Source organism: Ornithorhynchus anatinus, chromosome 5, assembly GCF_004115215.2.
Source record: "Ornithorhynchus anatinus isolate Pmale09 chromosome 5, mOrnAna1.pri.v4, whole genome shotgun sequence".
NCBI classification, from domain to species: domain Eukaryota; kingdom Metazoa; phylum Chordata; class Mammalia; order Monotremata; family Ornithorhynchidae; genus Ornithorhynchus; species Ornithorhynchus anatinus.
In genome coordinates this window covers 38,039,591-38,059,481 of record NC_041732.1, presented here as the reverse complement: position 1 = coordinate 38,059,481, position 19,891 = coordinate 38,039,591, and positions in this window count along the sequence as shown.

Genomic DNA, 19,891 nt, shown 5'->3' with positions numbered 1-19,891 from the left:
ATTTAAGCTCTTACTCTGTTCCGGGCACTGTACTAAGTGCTGGGGTGGATACAAGCAAATCGGGTTGGACATTTTCTGTCCCATATGGGCTCACCGTCTTAATCCCCATTTTACAGATGAGGTAACTGAGGCCCACAGAAGTGAAGTGACATGCCCAGGGTCACACTGCAGACAAGTGGCTGAGCTGGAATAATAATCCAGGTCCTTTAGACTCCCAGATCCGTGCTCTGTCCACTAGGCCATACTGCTTACTGTACTAAGCGCTTGGGAGAGTACTTTACAACAGAGTTAGATGCATTCCCTGCCCACAAGAAGCTTTCAGTCTAGTTTTCTTTTTACATCCTTACATAAAAAAGGAAGTTACTGCTTTCTGTGTCAACCCGTCTGAGCCCATAATTGTCTGGAGATGGTTTACAAGCATTATGATTGGCTGTCCAGACTGAAGTGTGACCTTTGCCAGAAAGCTACACCTGGCCATATAGAATCTGCTTGGGTGACATTTGCAGAACTCCCTGTCTGAGTTAACAGTAGCTGGCACCTTCTAAGGAAAACACTGGAGCTTGCTCCTCTTGTGTGATTTTTTTTTTTTCTGAGACACTGCTTTGGGCCCCAGCCTCAGACTCTACTTTTGCAGGAACAGAAAGCAAATCTAAACCCCACTGGGGGGGGATGTTTGATCAACAGTTTTACTTGTTTCATTTGCCCACGTGGAAATGTCACATGCCTTCCTCCTTTATACTTATGCTCTTTTTGTCCCCTCCCACACCATACACACAGACCCACACTTAGGCTAGGTAATGGAGAATCCACCGCAAAGGACAACAGCAGGAAAAGTTAGTGAAACTACGACTGCTGTCCTGTGCCAATTAACCATGACACCTCCCTGTGACATCTCAGCAGGGATTTCAGATGTGGCAGCAGTAGATATTGCCACTGTTGTACTTACCCGCTCCTGTTTACGTTGCTTTCTTACTTGCCTTGGAACCAAAGACATCAGTGAAGTTAAGAATGTGGGTGTGTGGCTGGCTGGCTGACTGGGCGTATGTGGCTGAGTGGGTGTGAGGGTGGTTGTGTGTGGAGGGATGTGGCTGGCTGAATGATTGTGTCTCTCTTAAACTACTTTTCTCACTCAAAACCTGGGTCTTTCTCTAGTTGCACTTTACAGGTTACAGTGGGAAAGAAGTACGTCAGGGAAAGTATCCTGAGAGGTTTCAAAAGACACTGTGGGAAGACTACATTGCCTGAAGTTCTAGGATGAACAAAATGTCCCTTTTTGTTGTAAGAGTTTAGTGTATTTTAAAAATCTTCTTTATTGCTATAAACTCTGTTGGAAGTAATGAATGTTATCTACAAAGAGTTCATATATAATGGCATCCATATTCTGTTGTTACTGGTAGAGTTCAGAACAAAGTGGAGACTGTTGTGGTTAGAAATACCGAAGAGGGGAAATAGTGACTTTTTTTGAGTAGTAGGATTATATTAGCAGATAGAGTAACAGTTATGTAGTAATGTGGGTTAGGAAAAAATAAGAGCCAGCCTAAAACTATCTAACTTAATGGAATGATAACCAACTGGATTAGTCAGGCAGAATTTTGTGACAGTTTCTGATTAAACCAGTAGAGTTGTCTGGCCTTGTCAAAGTTAGGCAGTCCCAATTAGGAGTGGCCCTCTCACACGCCCCTCAAAGACAAACTGTCCCTCAGTCAAAGACACACTCTCAGGCATTCACCCCCATTAGTCAATTCTAGTCAAATATGTATAGTGAGGCATGTGTTCCTATCTGGAAAAAAAGAAAAAGCATTAGTGGATTTGTTGTCAGCAGTGGGGTGTAAGTTGATGTGCTAGCAGGACTTCTGAATTCACAGCAGAGGAGGGTAAGAGAAGGAGGTATTTTGGGGGGTGGGAGTTTGCAGTGGGGCAATGGTGCCGGAGTGGGCGAGGGGGTGCTGGCGGGGCAAAGAGTTGAATCTTCTTCATTGCAGGCATGTGATCTCTCTGGCACCAACCCAGGGGTTTGGAGAAGATGGCGACCTCTCCCACTATAGGGTCATAGGTTTCTGCAGTTGCAACATGATCAGGAAGAGAAGGGGAGAAGTCCCTCCAGCAATATCTGGGATTGTGGGGAGCTCCTGGGAGAGGAGTACTCCCACCAAATCAGAGCCTGGGACTTTTGGAGTGTCCTTACAAGGAATGGTTCCATGCACTGGGGATGGGGGTTCCTAATAATGGGGGGAGAGGTAGATCCAGAACATCTAGGGAAGTAGGGAAGGGGCTCAGTGAGGGGAACAGGAAGAAGTTGGAGATGGAGAGGGCGGGCTCTGGAAAATGGGTTGGGGAAGAAGGAAAGGATTTGGAAGGAAGGGAGGAGGAGACCCTAAGGGAAAGAGGGAAAAACTGTGGAGACTAGGGAGCCAGAGCCTTCCCCTATTGGGCTATCCTTTGGCTTTCAGAAAAGACCACCAAGAGTCTTAATAATGTTGCTAGTAATAATCATCATAAATGTATCTGTTAAGCAGTCACCTGTGTGCTAAGTACTGGGGTAAATATAAGATCATCAGATTAGGTACAGTTCCTGTCCCATGCAAGACTCGCGGTCTAAGAGGGAGGGAGAACAGGTATTCACTTTACCGCCCTTTCATAGATGAGGAAGCAGAGGCGTCGAAAGGTTAAGTGGCTTGCCTAGGGTCACATAGCTGGCAAGCGGTGGACCTGGGACTAGAATTTGGGTCTCGTGACTCACTGTCTCGTGCGCTTTCCACAGGGCCAAGTCGCTTCCAAGCGACTCTCCTTGGACTCGGCCACAGTCCTGGTCACAGTGTTGGTCGCAGTCTTGGCCACAGTCCTGCCTGCAGGAGGCTTAGATTTTGGCAGGGACGGCCCAGTGTGTGACCAGGGAATGGATGGGACTGTACCCCTGTGACTTCGTGGCAACCCTGAGCATCGAGGAGGTCCACTTGGCATGCCTCTCCTGGACCCCCGGACTCCTGGTTGATTGCAGTTCGGCTGTTGGGCGGCTCGCAGCCAGGGCTCGTGATCATCCAGATGGTGACATAGTCCTATTTTGTATAAATAGAGACGATAGCCCTGATATTGGTCCAGCAGAAAGAGATTTACCATGGGAACTGAAGACCTACCCTGAGAACTAAGTGACCTGGATTCCATTCCTGGCACTGTCTGCAGCTGGCTATCGTGGGCAAAGCCTACATACATCGAGATGTCCGGCACCCTAGCCCACCATTGACTTGTTGCTGCCTGTGCCTGGGAGAAGTGTGACCAGTGGGGAGGAGAGAGTGCCCAAGCCTCTTGCACTCTAATTCCTTCATGCAGATTCTCGGTCCTGAAGTCTCTATAGAGGCTCATCTGTCATTCCCGATGGGAGACTCAACTGTCGAAGTGAGATGGAGCTTCATTTTCCATATTTGATGGAAACGTGCCTCTGATGCCAGCAGGCAATGAAACATCTTTGAATTTCGTCCCTCCAGTCCCCCACTGACTTTTTTTGAATTGGCTCATCTATATTTTTTAATGCACAGCAGTCTTAGAAAGTCCTGTGTTATTCCATATAGGTGTTTCACTGTAGGAACTGACTTTTTCCAAATCAGATTTAGAGAAGACACATGAGTAGACAGATGTACCTTGGGAGTAGAGATTATCACCTAATGGAAAAATCACTGGCCTGGGAGTCAGAGGACATGAGTTCTACTCTAGGCTTCACCTCTTACCTGCTGTGTGATCTTGGACAAGTCACTTCTCTATGCCTCAATTTCCTCATCTGTATAATGGGGATTAAATCCTACCTCCCACTTAGAGTGAGAGCCCATGTGGGATAGGGATTCTGTCCAACCTCACTCTCTTGTGTCTTCCTTAGTGCTTAGTACAAGTCTTAGCATATATAAGTGCTTAACAAATTCCACTTATTGTTATCATCATTATTATTACCATTGCTATTAAACTGTAAACTGTAGTTGTGTTTGGAAAACCATTCCAAATTTTTGCTGGGAAATGAAATGCAAGAAAGGAAAGAAAGGAAATGCAGGAGATCATGACTGGATTTGTGTGCAGCTCACAACTGAACTGGAGATCGTATAGGCCTTGCCAGGTCAGTCAGTGAGCTGTATTTATTGAACACTTACTGTGTGCAGAGCACTGTGCTAAGTGCTTGGGAGAGTTCAGTACAACAACAAACAGACACTCCCTGGCCACAGTCCTCCTACAGTCTAGAGGTGTGATGTGCTTGTTTGTTCCCTCATTCTCATCCTTTAAAACAAGCAACAATAATAACACAAACCCTCTTAATTTATGTCGTCGGTGGTTTCCTAATTTGGCTCTGGCCTTCTTTATTCTCAAAATCCTTCTGAAGTTTTGATTTTTATTCATCTCAAGGGTTCAATCCATTTAAGGTTTATCATGTTATTTGTAGGGCTCCAAGTGGTATTAGTGTCTAATTGTTTAGTTTTTGATTTTTATCTTGCCCAAGCCTTGAATTTTATTTTCTTTTGTAATGTCAGTGTTTATTTGTGAAGCATTCATTAGAATAGAGAGTAAAAATTGCCTAAATCAGTGCTCAACAAACATAGGCTTAATTCACCAGTCAAGCTAAATGAGCTAACTTTGGGTGTTTTTTTTGCCTCTGTCTTTATGTGCTCTTTGGGCCTATATTGTTGGTTTTTGGTTTTGTCATCAAATGTGCATAGGATAACCCACTTCCAACCTTGATTTGTCACTCATTACTGAGTTAACAGAGTCTCTTATTTCCTAGGGATCTCCTTTGCCCATAGAAAATTCTTTATGCTTTGGTTGCCAATTATGGGTTCCTTTTCAACTTTTTGTTTTAGTCTGGAAGAAATTCTCTGTAGTTTCAATGACTGAGGAAACCCAACCTATCAAAAAGACATTGATAGCCTCCAGTTCAGATTTGTTTTAAAGTTGATGTAGGTTTTTTGTTTAGGAACTGGCTATTTTTTGATATGGTTCATTCAACTTGTGGCTGTCCAAAAAATACTAATCAAAATGTTTTAACTATGAAATAAACATGTCACCTTAATTAAAAACAGAAATGTTTAGAGCCACTCTTAAGCCCTTGAAGAATTCCACAGAGAATAAGTAATCAATAAATATTGTTGATTGATTTCTAAGTAAAAACCACAACAAAATTTAAGACATTTGTTAAGTATTTAAGGAAAACTTTGGTAAATTTTACTTCTGACATCTAATTTCCAATCAGAAATTCTCAAAGCATAGTGAGAGTTAAGAGCCTGTGTTTTTCTTAAGAGTTAATCTGTTCTTGTACATTGCAGCTACATAGAAAATAATTCTACTTTTGACTTTACAGTCCCATTTTCAACAATCGTTTATAATGTGAGTCCGTTGTTGGGTAGGGATTGTCTCTTATTTGTTGCCGAATTGTGCTTTCCAAGCCCTTAGTTCAGTGCTCTGCACACAGTAAGTGCTCAGTAAAAACCATTGAATAAATGACTCTCAAAACAAAAGATGGTCTCTTTGTTGGAAATAGGATACCCGAAAGTTAGCATAACATGTAGAATTATTAGCAACAGACAAGTTGAGGCCCAACATTCAACTGTATTATAGGTATCAAGTTTATAGTAAGAGGTTGTTGTTCAAATTAGTGTGAAAGAAGTTTTCCTAATTTTAAAGTTGTGTTGTGGGTTAGATTTGTCTGAGGTGCTGCTAGGGAGCCTCATCTGGATGAGAAAATAGTATGGAATTGTTAAGCCAAAAAAGAAATGATCACAAACTCTTTTATGTTGTCATTATCTCCCAGTGGTAATAGTCTGTGTTGGCTTTAACTTTTTAGATGAGGAGATTGAGGTATGAAGAGGTTAAATGATTTCCTCACAGTCATTTGTGAGCCATTGGCAGAAAGGAGATGAGAACTGCCAATTCCCAAACTTTCCAGTCTGTTGTTTTGTCTTTTGAGCCATGCTTCTTCTCTGTGTACAAACATAGGCATTTTTCCTGACATAAGCAACTTTAGGCAAAAACTGATGAGAGTTGCATGTAAAAGAAGATTGAACTGGGTCCTCTGCAAGCATCCATCATGAATTTTACTGTTGTCTTCTAATGACGCTAGTGTAATAGGGGTATAAAGAAATTTGTTCCCTGAGTGTGGAGGTCTTATCTTGCAGTATTTTTCCTCTAATGACTAAGAATATAAAAAGCCATAGGTATGTGTATGTAAGTATGTGAGCTTTTATTTACTGCAGTATGGTATATTTCTACTGAAGTGGATCTAATGGCATTTTGAAACAAAAGAGAGAATTTCTCGATGGCTATTTTTAAGAGGCTCAAGTATGCTTAACTGAATTTATTACACTTGCTCCATCACAGGCATAATTTATTATATTTGCCCCATCTCAGGTAAAATGGAATAATAGATTAGCAAAAATGCAGAGAACCTTGCATAATACAAAGGTACACAATTCAGTTTCAGCAAGCATGGCTGACTGACTGACTCCTCCCTCTACCACCTCACCCATTTAGTGAAAAATATCACCGTACCCCTTTAGTAAGATATAGTTACTATATCCCATGATGTGATTTGGAGATCTGGTAAGGTCAGGATATTAGGGTCCACCCCATGCAAAAATGGATCTTAGGGAAGAATTGTAAGTGATTCTGGGCATCATAAGAACACTTCCCCCTGGATACAACATGATGTGGTATTGGAAGAAGGATGTGGGTTCTATTCCCAGTTCTGCCATTTACCTGTTGCGTGACCTTGGGCAAGTCACTTAGCTTTTCTCTTTCTGTAGCTCATCTGTAAAATGAGAATTGAGACTGTAAGCCCTATGTGGGACAGGGACTGTGTCCAACCTGATTAGCTTGTATCTGCCCCAGCACTTAGTACAGTTCTTGGCACATAGTAAGCACTTAACAAAGACCATAAAATAAAATATTGAAAAAAAGGAGAAAGAAGAGGTTGCGTGTGCAGCATCAGTCAAGATGTGCATGTATAGCAACCTGAGTTTTCCTTATTGCTTGGTTTGGCAGGTGGTATAGAATAATTTATTGCCTAATCCCACTCTGTCCAGCCAAAAGGTGCCCTCTTTCTGGTAGTCACAAATATTGATCAGATACTGGATATTTTAAGTGGGGGTGACTTAGGGGGCTGCACCGTGGTCATGATTGGTCCCTCAGCTTTGTGAGCTGAGCACCCAAATCTCTCTTATTCCTTGGCTCAGACTAAATCCAAGAGTTTTGATTAGGGATGAAAAGACCCAAAATGGTGGCTTTCTGACCCGTTAGCTCTTTGAAGGTTGCCCCCTTTTAATCTTCATTCCTTCCCCTCCCTGCCCCTCAATACACAAAATCTTTTTTTCACCCCCCTGCTCAAAACAAGTTGGCACCTCTAACAGAAATTGTTGCCCACAACTGTAAGTGGAAGGCTTATATTGTGCCGAGGTCTTGCAGTGGGGTGGATTGCCGTTGGCATTCTTGGCCATGAGAAACTTTCCAACTGTCCTCTGTGGTGAAAAGGTAATAGCAACAGTTTTACCAAAAAAAAGGGTGAAATTCACCACCTCCTCCTCCTGCAAGTTGTAGAGGTAGCAATGGCAATTTTTGCCGCAAAGCAGTTTCGAAACTAGCCGCTTCCCCATAGTAATTGAGAAATACTCTTTATATTTGGATTTCTGGATTTTGACCAGTTGGTGGTATTTTTCCTTTAGTGTTGGTTTTCTTTTTAAATTGTGTCTATTAAGGGGTGCCTTAAACTCCACAAGAAAGTATCCTTCTTTAGTTATTTAATTTGAATAGACAAACAAGAGAAAGTTGTTCCTACTTTATAGGAATGTTATTAGGACAAAATCTGTGGATGGGTTTCAACCATAAGGTCACTGGGAGCAGGGATTGTGTCTACCAACTCTGCTGTGTTGTACTCTTTCTCCCAAGCACTAGTGCGGTGTTCTGCACTCAGTAAATACCACTGATTGATTTGTTTTGAGCTCTTTAATAAAATGGCTGTATCAATCCAGGATAGTGATTAGAGTAGATAGATGCTTTCCAATGCAGTGACTTCTTGAAATTAAGTTCTGAATGTTATTGGTGTTTCTTAATTTGGGCTAGTAATGGAAAGTAGTGTTGATTGCCAGTAAACTTAAATTTTCTTAAAGTAAATGCGGTATAAAGAGGTGCGGTATGTAGTTCCTCTTTATATAAATGCATTTTTAAACCACCTTGCAAGTAGTGATGTTAGCAAATGCAAACGGTTGTTTCATTGGGAAATGAGGGGATGAATTCCAACTCCTTGCCCCATTCTCTTGATTGCCTTTCTACTTAATTTATTCAGGAAGTTAATGCAGTCTTTTTGATATCAAAGTGCTGCTTTTAGGGGTTCTAAATTCTGCAGTCATATATAGTAAAGCCAGCACGATCTCGTGGAGAGCACAGAAACACAGATACCACATATCCTGGTAAATTCCTGTTTCACCCATAGGCATCAAATTGTTTTTCTGAGGCATAAGAAGTAGTATCTTTAATGATATACCCTTAGTGCCTTTCTAATTAAGCTAAACTATAGAATGCACAATCCCATGACATCACAATCCCATTCTCATTCTTCGATTTACGGAAACAGTGATGTGTGACCTGGGTGTCTATACATTTTTAGTGTTAAAGTGCTCATGTGCAGATTGTGATTTAAAGATCAGTTTGTGGCAAGAACCACGGTATTTTAAGTTTTGGAATTTCAGGTGTCTATTTGGGCATAAGTCTTCATGTCTTTTGCATATCCTCCTAACTATTTTTTCCATCCCCAGTTGAGGAGACTGAGCTAGTTAAGATAGCATCAATGTGAGTTTCCCCTTATTTAGTGATGACCTGCTTATTTTAGGTGTTCTTGTGGCTTGTTTATTTTATTTCTGTGTCATCTGATTAAAAATCACAGAACCTAAAGTATTGAGTCATTTACCTTGTGGCTTAACATGTGTATAAAGTCTGATGACTAAAAATCCATGCTTAGTTTGGTAACTCATAGCTAGCCTTAATTAATTAAAGGACCAGATTAAAATTACCCATTTAATAGGCAAGTCTGGAGTTAAGCATATAACTGTCATCACTTGAGAATTTCAAAAAATGTAAAATTAGAATTGCTCTCAACTTCAGAGAATTATGTTAAGGTAGTAGTAGAAAATGGAGTTGTCCTTGGGTTTGAAGATAATACAGGCATGTGGGATGAATTTGGAAGACTTTAGAAGCTAAAGATATGACTGAGACAAAATTCCATATTTGGAACTGGGTATATTTTATTATGTATGTGTCCTCAAGTTGGGCTATATAAGTGGAAACTATTTGGTGTTAGTGAACAGCATTCTTGTTTTCCTTTTTTTTGTGTTTCGTGATGAACACATCCTTTTAATCTATTTTCGGGGTTGAGGGAAGATGAAGTGACAGAGCAGGGATATTTGGAAAGGGGAATTTGAATTTAAACGTCAGTATCATTAAGATGAGTGTTTCTTTGAAACTGCTTAATAGTGAAATTCATTCATTCAATCATATTTATTGAGTGCTTACTGTGTGCAGAGCACAGTACTAAGCCTTCTGTAGTTAAGCTTAATTAGAAAGGTACTAAGAGTTTGGAAAGTACAATTCGGCCAACAAATAGATACAATCCCTACCCAACAGCGGGCTCAAATGTTACCAGTCGCTGTGGATTTTAAATTAGAACACTGGGAAGCTGCAGCCACTCAGGACCAGGGAGTGGATGCTGCAGTCACTCACTTCCCCGTGGCCTCCCCCACCACCTCCCTCTGCTCACCACATCCCCAATCTCCTCTCTCACTGCTGTCCCAAACCCCCTGCCCCCAGCATCGCACCTCATCAGCTCACTACCATCCAACAGCATTTCCCTGTCTAAGTGTGGCCTGTGCCTATGGAAACACCCCCCCCCACCCCACAACTCTATCATGGGTTAACTGCCCTTCACCTTCAACTCATTCTTGATCCAGTCCCTCTTCTACCTCCAAAACCTGTCTCCCTCCAAACTATGTTGTCTGCCCTGTAGCGCTCTCCTAAGGGGGGCCCATACCGTCTCACAGGGAGATGGGAGAGGAGTCAGCTGGGGGAAGAGTCAGCCTGCTTCTCAACTCCCCAGTGTCACTTTGGCACCATCCCATCCACTCCTCTCCATCCCTTGTCTTCTCATCCTTGGTAGCCCTGCATCATCCACCTTAATCACCCTGAAGATTACTAGTTGTAGTTATTCACTCCTTCCAGCCCCACCTCCCATTTTATGTGTGATTTGGAACTTTTCTGATCTTCTTTCTACCCCGCCCCCCCAACACACACACACACACACACATTCTCATGGGCATCATTGTCCACATCGATACATCCAGTGACCCTTCTCCAGCTGCCTGCTTCCTCTTCTCAACTCTGCAGATTTCCTGCTCCACCCCATCTCACCCACTCATTAATTTGGGTACACCCTGGATCTCATCATCGCCAGTCATTGTACCATAATAATAGTAGTAGTATTTGTTAAGCGCTTATGTGCCAAGCACTGTACTAATTGTTCTAAGCCCTGGGGTAGATACAGTACAGTCAGGTTAGACTCAGTGCCTGTCCCACATGGGGTGCACAGTGTAAGAGGGAGGGAAGATAGATATTCAGTCCCCATTTTACAGATGAGAAAACAAAGGCAAAGAGAAGTTGAGACTTCACACTGTAGGCAGTGGTCTCCTGACTCCCATACCTATACTCTTTCCACTGCTCCTCAAATTCTAATCATTTCTAATCAGTCAATGATATTTATTGAGTCCTTACTATGTACAGAGCACTGTACTAAACATTTGGGGAAGTACAATGCCATACAGTTGGTAGAATCAATCAGTCATATTTATGATGTACTACTAAGTGCAAAGCACTGTACTAAGGGCTTGAGAGAATACAGTGTACCAGAATAGGTGGACACATTCCTTGCCCACATCAAGCTTATAGTCTAGAGGGGGATGCAGGCATGCACATATCCACAATTTATATTAATAAGTGCTGTAGGGCTGAGGGAGAGGTGAATAAAGGGTACAAATACAAGTGCAAGGGAGACCCAGAAGGGAGTAGAAGAGGAGGAAATGAGGGCTTAGTTGGGGAAGGCCTCTTGGAGGAGATGGGTTTTTAATAAGGTTTTGAAGGTGAGAGAGTGATTCCTGGATATGAAGAGGGAGGGCACTATATACTAGAGGCAGGATATGGGCGAGGAGTCAGTGGGCGAGATAGGTGAGATCGAGATTCAATGAGTAGGTTGGCATTAGAGGAGCGAAGAGTGTGGACTGGGTTATAGTAGGAAAGCAATGGTAAGCTATGAGGGGACAAGGTGAATGGGTGCTTTAAAAATGATGGCATGGATGGGAATTACTGTTTGATGCAGTGGTGGATGGACAACCTCTGGAGGTTCTTGAGGAGTGGGGAAACAAAGACTGAATGATTTTGTAGAAAAGTGTTCTGGGCTCCAGAGTGGTGTGACTGAATGGGAAGAAACAGGAGGCAGGGATGTCAGCAAGGAAACTGATGCAGTTATCAAGGCGGGATAGGTTAAATGCTTGGATTAACATGGTAACAGTTTGGATGGAGAGGAAAGAGCAGGTTTTAACAGTATTGTGACAATGGAACAGATAGGATTTGCTGACAGAATGAATATGTGGGTTGAATGAGGGAGATGAGTCAAGGATAACGCCAAGGTTACGGGCTTGTGAGATCGGGAGGATGATGCTGCTGTCTACAGTGATGACACCATCCCTGCCCAATAGGATCTTGTAGTCTACATGGGGAGACAGATATTTACGTAAATTACAGATGTGGGAAATAGTAGAATATAAGACTTTGTACATAAGTGCTGTGGGGCTGGGTGTCAAAGTGCTTTACTTCACCAACTCTGAAATGCCACTCTTTGACCAAAAATCACTTAACCTGCTTTTTCTCCCACAGAACTGTTCTCTGTCTCCCCAGAGCCCTCACATACTTCCCCCTGCCTGTCTCTTTCCAATGTGCCCTATTGATACTCCCTATTTAACCTTCCCTCTGTCAGTTCAGGGAAGGGCCTTGCAGTTGGGCTAGAGTTGTGGTCTGCCTGATATGAAGGGGGAAGGAGCTCCAGGCAGAATGGAGGAGACGAGCAAGGGGTCAGCGGCATGAGAGATGAGAACAAGGCCCCGTGAGTAGATTGGCTTGAGAGGAATAAAGCCAGTGAGCTGGGTGTGGTGAGAGAAGAGACAGAATAAGTAGGAGAGTGTGGATCGAATTTCTAAAAGTTGATGGTCAGGAGTTTCTAGTTGATGAAGCGAGGAATGAGTAACCGTCGGAGGTTTCTGAAGAGTAGTGAGACATGCTGAACAGTGTTTTGGAAAAATGATTCAAGCAGAAGAAGTATGTACTAGAGAGGGGAGAGACTAGAGACCAGGAAGTCAGCGAGGAGGCTGATGCAGTAGCCAAGCCAGTATATGGCAAATGCCTTTCCTAGCACAGTGGCCGGTTGAATGGAGAGGAAGGGGTGGATTCCTGGAATGTTGTGGACAAAGAACTGACAGGATTTGGTGACACACACTGAACATGGGAGTTGAAAGAGGGAGTCATCTAGGATAACTCCAGATTAACAGGTTTGAGAAATGGGGAACATGATGGTGTTGCCAACTGTGATGGGAAAGTTAAGCGGAAGAGAGGATTTGAGAGGAAAGATGAGGCATTCAGTTTTGGACGTAATGCACTTGTGGTGCCAGCGGGACCTCTATGTAGAGCTGTCCTGCATGCTGGAGGAAATGCAAGATTGCAGAGGAGGAGAGAGGTCAAACCTACCAAGGTAGATTTGGAAATCATCTGCATAGAGGTGCGTAGAAGCAGCTTGGCATAGTGGATAGAGCATGAGTCTGGGAGTCAGAAGGATCTAGATTATATTAGTGGCCATTCGGAAGGTGTAAATGATTTTGCATCTCTGTTAACTTTAGACTAGTACAAAACATTTGAAAAGATGAGACTTTTTATATTTAAAAGTTGATAAGGTTTATGGGATTCCATATATCTTATTTTGAAATACATTGAAGATGCATCAATTAGTGTTTTAGGAAGACATTACAGGGGTCTCCCCCTTCAAGACTATGAGCCCGTTGTTGGGTAGGGATTCTTTCCAAGCGCTTAGTACAGTGCTCTGCCCCCAATAATCAGTCAATAAATACGAATGAATGAATGAATTCTCATCCTGGCTCTGCTGCATGTCTGCACTGAGCAAGTCACTTAATTTCTCTGTCTGTTACATCATCTGTAAAATGAAGATTGAGACTCAGATCCCCATGTGAGACAGGGACTTTGTCCAGTCCAATTTTTTTTGTATCCACCTCAATGCTTAGAACCATGCCTGGCACATAGTAAGCGCTTAACTAACATCACAATTATTACTCTTATTGTAGAGGTGGTCGTTGCCACCAGGGGAGAGGGTAAGCACCCCCTGAGGGAGTGATTGTAGCCCGAGAAGGGGATTAGGAATTGATCCTTGAGGGAGTGGAAGACAAAATCCCAGTGAAAGAGAGTGACAGAGATCAACTAGAGAATAGAAGAATCAACCAGTCAATCGAGGGTATTTATTCAGTAATGACTCTGTGTGGAGCACTATATTAAGCACTTGGGAGAGTACAATAACTACGGCAGTGGGAACCATGTTCCCTGCCCACAAGGAGCAAACAGTTTAGAAGTTCCTGATGACGACTGTCAGAAAAACCAAGCTTAGATAGTGTTTCCAGAAGTAAGGAATGCCCATAGAATCAAAGGCAGCCTAGAGGTTGAGAAGGATTGGTACAGAGTAGATTGGGCAAGAAAGGGAACATTGGTGACCTGCAGTGAACAGTCTCAGTGGGGCCAAGCTTGTGAAAGGTCAGAGGAGGAGTTAGAGAAGAGTAAGTGGAAGCAGTAGGTGGAAACATCCTGTTTGGATTGAAATGAGAGGAGAGAGATGGGGTAACAATTGGATGATGCAGTGTGGGGTCCAGAAAAGATTTTTTATGATAGTGGAGAAATGGGCAGTCTTGAAAGCAGAAGGGAAGAATCAAGAAGTTGTAGAAGATTATACTCAGGGAGGCACAAAAGGATGGACACAGGTGTTTTCATAATGTGAGATGAGATAGGGTTTGAGGCACAGGTAGAGGGGGAGGTTTTGAGAGCAGGCAGGAGATCTCTTAAGTGACTGGAAGGTGGGAAAGGAGTGAGAAGGAGCTGTTGAGGTGAGGGAAAGATTTTGGGGAGGTCACACCTGATACTTTTGATTTGGTCAGTGAAATAGTTGGCAAGGTCATCAGTAGAGAGAGAGTAGGGGAAGGAAAGGGCAGTTAGGGTTTGGGAAAAGGAGTTCATAAGGAAGAAGTAATGTTAAGCAGAGGAGTGGGTAGAGTTATAGCAGGTGAGGAGAATTGATTGATGAGGAGGATTTTAAGATGGCTGCTGGTGACCTGGTACCTGAATTTCTACCAGAAGAGTTCGGTGACAGGAGTGGAAGAAGCATATTGTAGAGGCGATTCAAAGCAGGAGCTTGGAGCCTGGTCGATGGGATGGAAAGGAGGGAATTGAGTTGGGCAGAGAGAGTGGCGTTGAGGGAAAGGATTTTTGCATCAAGAGGGGGAAGTTGGGTAGGGAATCCAAATGGGGTATGAAGGCCTGGGCTAAGTGGAAGGGGTTAAGAGATCAAAGGTCTCTCTGGAGGAGAGTTCAGTGTTTGTGGGCAGGTGAGGTGTGGGAGAGAAGGCCGTTTAGGAAGTTGTGGTGGGAGAGTGGCATTTCAGAGTTTGAATTTCAGGATTTCTTGGTAAAGATGGTACAGTGACTTGTGATAATGAGAGACCCTGTGTGTCCAAATTGGTGAGTGGGTGAGATGGGGTGGAACAAGAGGTCAGAGAAATTGAGGAATAAGAGGAAGTGGGCAGCTGGAGGATACAATGATGTGGATTTTAAAGTCCCCAAGGATCAGTGTGGGGAGGAGGAGAGAAAACGAGAGAAAATTTGTTGCTGTTATTATTGCTATTATTAAATTGCTCAGAAAATCGGAGGTGGGGCTGCAGTGGGACAGAACTGCAAGTGTTGGTGGTTAAAGGGGGCAGAGGTGGTTAATGTGGGCTTCAAAGGAAGAGAAGGTGAGGGATGGAGTGTGTGAGATGGTGTTAAAGTGGCACTGGGGGCCCAACAGCAGGTGACACCTTTCCCTGCAACTCTGTACTTTAGTGGAAGAATGGAAGGCTGTTATTTTAGCCACCCCTGCTGAAAGTCTTGAGGTGCAGGAAAAGGATGGTATGCAGTGAACTTGCATAGCTACAAAAAATGATCATCTAGAAAATCAGGTGTCTTATATTCAGAGGTGTGTGTGTGAGAGAGAGAGAAAGAGAGAGATGGTCTTTCCTGAATGAAAATTATTCTGTTGATTTGAAAAGTAATTCATCCAGGCATCAAACATAACATTTTAATTTAATTTGACTCGAAAATTGTCTTAGTATTTGGTGGGGTTCTAGCCATTCAATATGATATTCAGTAAGATACGTAACATTAGAGCAGATTAACTTGAATTCCTTAGTATACACTTATAATTTGTAACTACCAAGAGATTAGATTGAATTTCAAAAAAAAATGCCTCTGTCAAAAATAGAAAGTACTTTCAGAGAAATTTGTTTAGACATACAACACTATTGTTGGAAACACAGTGTCGCATTTCAGACTTATCGGAAATTGGGAAATAAACTTAGGTAAATACTAGAGCTAAAACTTACCCAGATAAAAACTCACCTTTGAACTCACTCCAAATCTCTGGAGGTAGCGAGCCCCAATCAGAATTGGTATCTAAAAATCTGGGCCTTCATCTGATAGATTAGACTGTAAGCCCATCAATGGGGAGGGACTGTCTCCATCTGTTGCCGATTTGTACATTCCAAGCGCTTAGTACAGTGCTGTGCACATAGTAAGCGCTCAAATACTGTTGAATGAATGAAAGAATGAATGCTTTGCCAAGAAAAATCTGATACAGAAAAATTAAAGAAATGATAGAAGTGAAAATTTTTAGGTGCCATGAGTTTTTGTCCAAGTTGAATTTATAGACTAAACAGTACCGAAAGTTTCCATTTCTGTACTCCTAAGAAGCAACAGCAAGCAGGGTAACCCAAACTAAATGTATTACTTTGGTCATTTGTGTATTCCAGCTCAAGACAATATTTCGGTTCCAGTATCCTTCCTGTAACAACTGTAGGGTAGAGCTCAGGATTGTAGCCTTTGGTTATCCAATTGATTATCTTTGGCCTCTTCATTAACAAATTAGTTACTGTGGAAAAAAGAGAAGGGGTAAATATAGTGAAGATATTATGCCTGAAAGAAAACAGTTCTTCAGTGTTTAAAACTGATCTTCTGTGGAAATATCTGTGAATTCTTATCAGAAAAATTTAGGTAGTCTCAACTTCTCCAAGAGAAAAAAAGCCAAGTAGAACTAGACAACTCGGCAATACAAGAGTTTAGAAATTGCACCTGTCTTCAGTGTAGTGATGACATTTAGGATTTGTTACTTGAAGATGTTTATTAAAAATAGAGCATTTCTCACTTTCAGGGGTTTTCAAACTACAGTAGGTATTAACCATTTAATGAAATGTTGCCAAGAATTCTAGGTCTCGGAACCTAAAAAAAAAAAATACTTGTGAAAATCAAGTTAAACCTTTTAGTGGGGAAAACAGCATTTAAAGAGAGTGTGTTTGCAAGTGGGTAAAATACCACATCCCTTTTTCAAAAGGAGTAATTGTTGTTTTTTGAAGATGGAATGCTTAGAATACCAAACTGATATTCTCTGAATTAGAGATAAGATAATGGCATTTGTATACTAGAGCTTGGGCCTCCTGAGAACTTAGGTCCACAAAATGTAAGTACTTTTCCTATATTAGGAAAACCTTGCAAAATATTCTCTTGCCCAAAGTAATGATTTGTGATTAATCGGTCAGTAGTACTTAGTGTACTTCAGAGTCCTGTTCTTTGCCCTTGGGGAGAGTACAACAGAATTAGTAGACAAGATCCTGCTCTTATGGGGTTTACAGTCTAGTTAGGGACATTCATTCATTGTCATATTTGTTGAGGGCTTAATGTGTGCCCACTCTGTAAAGGAAGAAGGAAATGGGGGTAAGTTCATGAGTTAGTGCTTAAGTAATGATGTTTGCAAGGTACATTGTACATAAGGATTCTGGGAAGTTGAGCATGCTCAAGTGCTTGGATGGCATGGAAGTGCTGAATGACATTTGGGGGACTGTAAACACTGGGGGTATTAGAAATCAATTGGAGGAGACCATCTGGAAGAGGTGTGATTTCAGAAGATGGGGGAGAGCTATGGGCTGTTGGATAGGAAGGGTGGAGGGAGTTTCAGGCAGGGAGGAGGACATGAGGCGGAGACAGGCTGTAGGAGAAATGAGAAGGGGGCGGCGGGGGGCGCACAGTCAGCAGGTGAGTTTGAGAGCAATAGAGAAGAAGAGTGAATGAATAGGAGGAAAAAGGCTTTGAGGGTGTTTGGTAAAATTGTATTTATTGTTTACTGTTTGCCAGACACTACAAGATAATCAGATTGTCCCATATGGGGCTCAGTCTTAATTCCTATTTTCAGACAAGATAACTGAGGCACAGAAAAGTTAAGTGACTTGCCCAAAGTCACACAACAGACAAGTGACAGAGGCAGAATTAGAACCTAGGTCCTTCTGACTCCCAAGCCTGTGCTTTATCCTCTAGGTCACACTGCTTCTTAAAGGTAGTAGTCACAGTGATGAGTAGCTAGCAAAGAATGCTACTTATATTTGTTCAGTTTCTTAAATACTTGCAAGATTGGGCAGACTGGTGAGAAAATTGGATGCCAGGGTAACTTTGGAAATTTCAGAGGGTGATTTTGACAAGAATGTGTAAGAAAACCACTACTGTTAATGCTGAGTGAACCAGTGTGAGATCTTCTGTATACCTCATATCATTCTGGCAAGAAGGTCCATATGATCAATATATAACATACAACACTGTCATTTTAAAAACCAGTCTGTGTCTACAGAACCTGTGTGTCCTTATAAGTGAACTTTCAGGGTGGGAAAAAGTGCCTCTGACCTCTTTTAGAGAGCGTTTTTAGAGTGAATCAAACTACTCAGTTTTATATTGAATAGATGAGCATTGTTGTCTATGAGAATGCTGCCTGTTTGTTATTTATATTCTATTCTCATTTAAGAGAGTCAAGTGGTACATTGTTACTGTTTGTATTTTCATCTATTTTTATCATTTGTGTTACCCTTTCCTTCCCCATTTGCTGATAAACATTATTTTTAGGTACCTTTCATCAGTCAGTGGTATTTATTGAGCGTTTAGGGTGTATAGAGCATTATCCTAAGCACTTGGGAGAGTATAAACCAATAGAGTTGGTAAAACCCATTCTTGCCCTTAAGTAATTTACAATAAATTGCAGATAGGGGAAGCAGCAGAGTGTAAGAGGTTATGTAGCTTAATGCTTTGTGGGGGTGGGTGAGTATCAGAGTACTTCCTGGAGTGCAGGCTCAAGTGTATAGGTGATGCAGAAAGAAGGGAGAGTATGATAGGGAGATGAGGGGTTAGCCAGCTAAGGCTTTTGGAGGGAGATATGATTTCAGTAGGCCTTGAAAGATGGGGAGAGTGGTGGTCTGTTGGATATGACTGGGGAGGAAGTCACAGGCAGGAGGGGAAGATGTGAACAAGGTGTTGACAGTGAAAGATGAGATCAAAGCATAGTAAATTGGTTGGTTTTAAGAGAGTGAAGTCTGGGAGCTGGGTTATAATGGGAGAAGAATGGAATTGGTAATAAAAAAATTGTGGTATTAAGTGCTTACTATATACCAAACTCTGACCTTGGCACTGGGATAGATACAAGATAATCAGGTTGGATGTAGTCCCCATTCCACATGGGTCTCACAGACAAAGTAGGAGGGAGAATAGATAATGAAGCCCCAGTTTACACAAGGAGAAACTGAGGCACAGAGAAGTTAAATGACTTGTCCAAAGTCACAGAGTAGGAAAATGGAGGAACCAGAATTAGAACCCAGGTCCTCTGTCTTCTGGGCCTGTGCTTTTTCCATTAGGCCATGCTGCTTTTCCTAGAGTTAGGAAGGGGAGGGCTGATTGAGTGCCTTAAAGTCAACAGTGAAGATATTCTGTTTCACTTGGAGATGGATTGGCAATCACTGGAGATTTCTTACAAGTGGTGATTTCTGTGTAAAACAGTTTTTTAAAAAAGTGATATGGGTCACAGCGATGTATGGACCGGAGGAGGGGAGGCTGAGTGCAGGGAGGTCAGTGAAGCGGCTGATGTTGTAATTGAGGTGGGAAATAAGTGCTTGGACCAGCAAGGTAGCATTTTTGGGTGGAGAGGAAGGGGTGAATTCTAGAGATACTGGGAAGGAAAGACCCACAGGATTTGGTGAAGGACTAAATATTTGGGTTGAACAAGGTAAGTCAGGGATTCATTCATTCAGTCACATTTATTGAGCGCTTACTGTTTGCAGAGCACTGGAATAAGCACTTGGGAGAGTACATTACCAGAATAAACAGACATATTCCCTGCCCCACAACGAGTTTATGGTCTGCCAAAGTTGGGAGTTGTGGGACAGGGAGGGTTGTCTAAAGTGATGGGAAAGTCAGTGGAAGGACAGGGCTTGACCAGGCAGATGAGGAGTTTTGTTTTGGACATTTTAAATATGAAATGTTGGCAGGACATCCAAGAAGAGGTGTCTTGAAGGCAGGAGGAACTGTGAGGCTGCTGAGGAGAGTAGTCAGAGCTGGAGATGTAGATTTGGGAGTCATCCGCCCAGATGGTAGTTGATGTGGTGGGAGCGATTGAATTCTCCAAGGGAATGGATGTAAATGCAACTAAGTATTGAAGGCC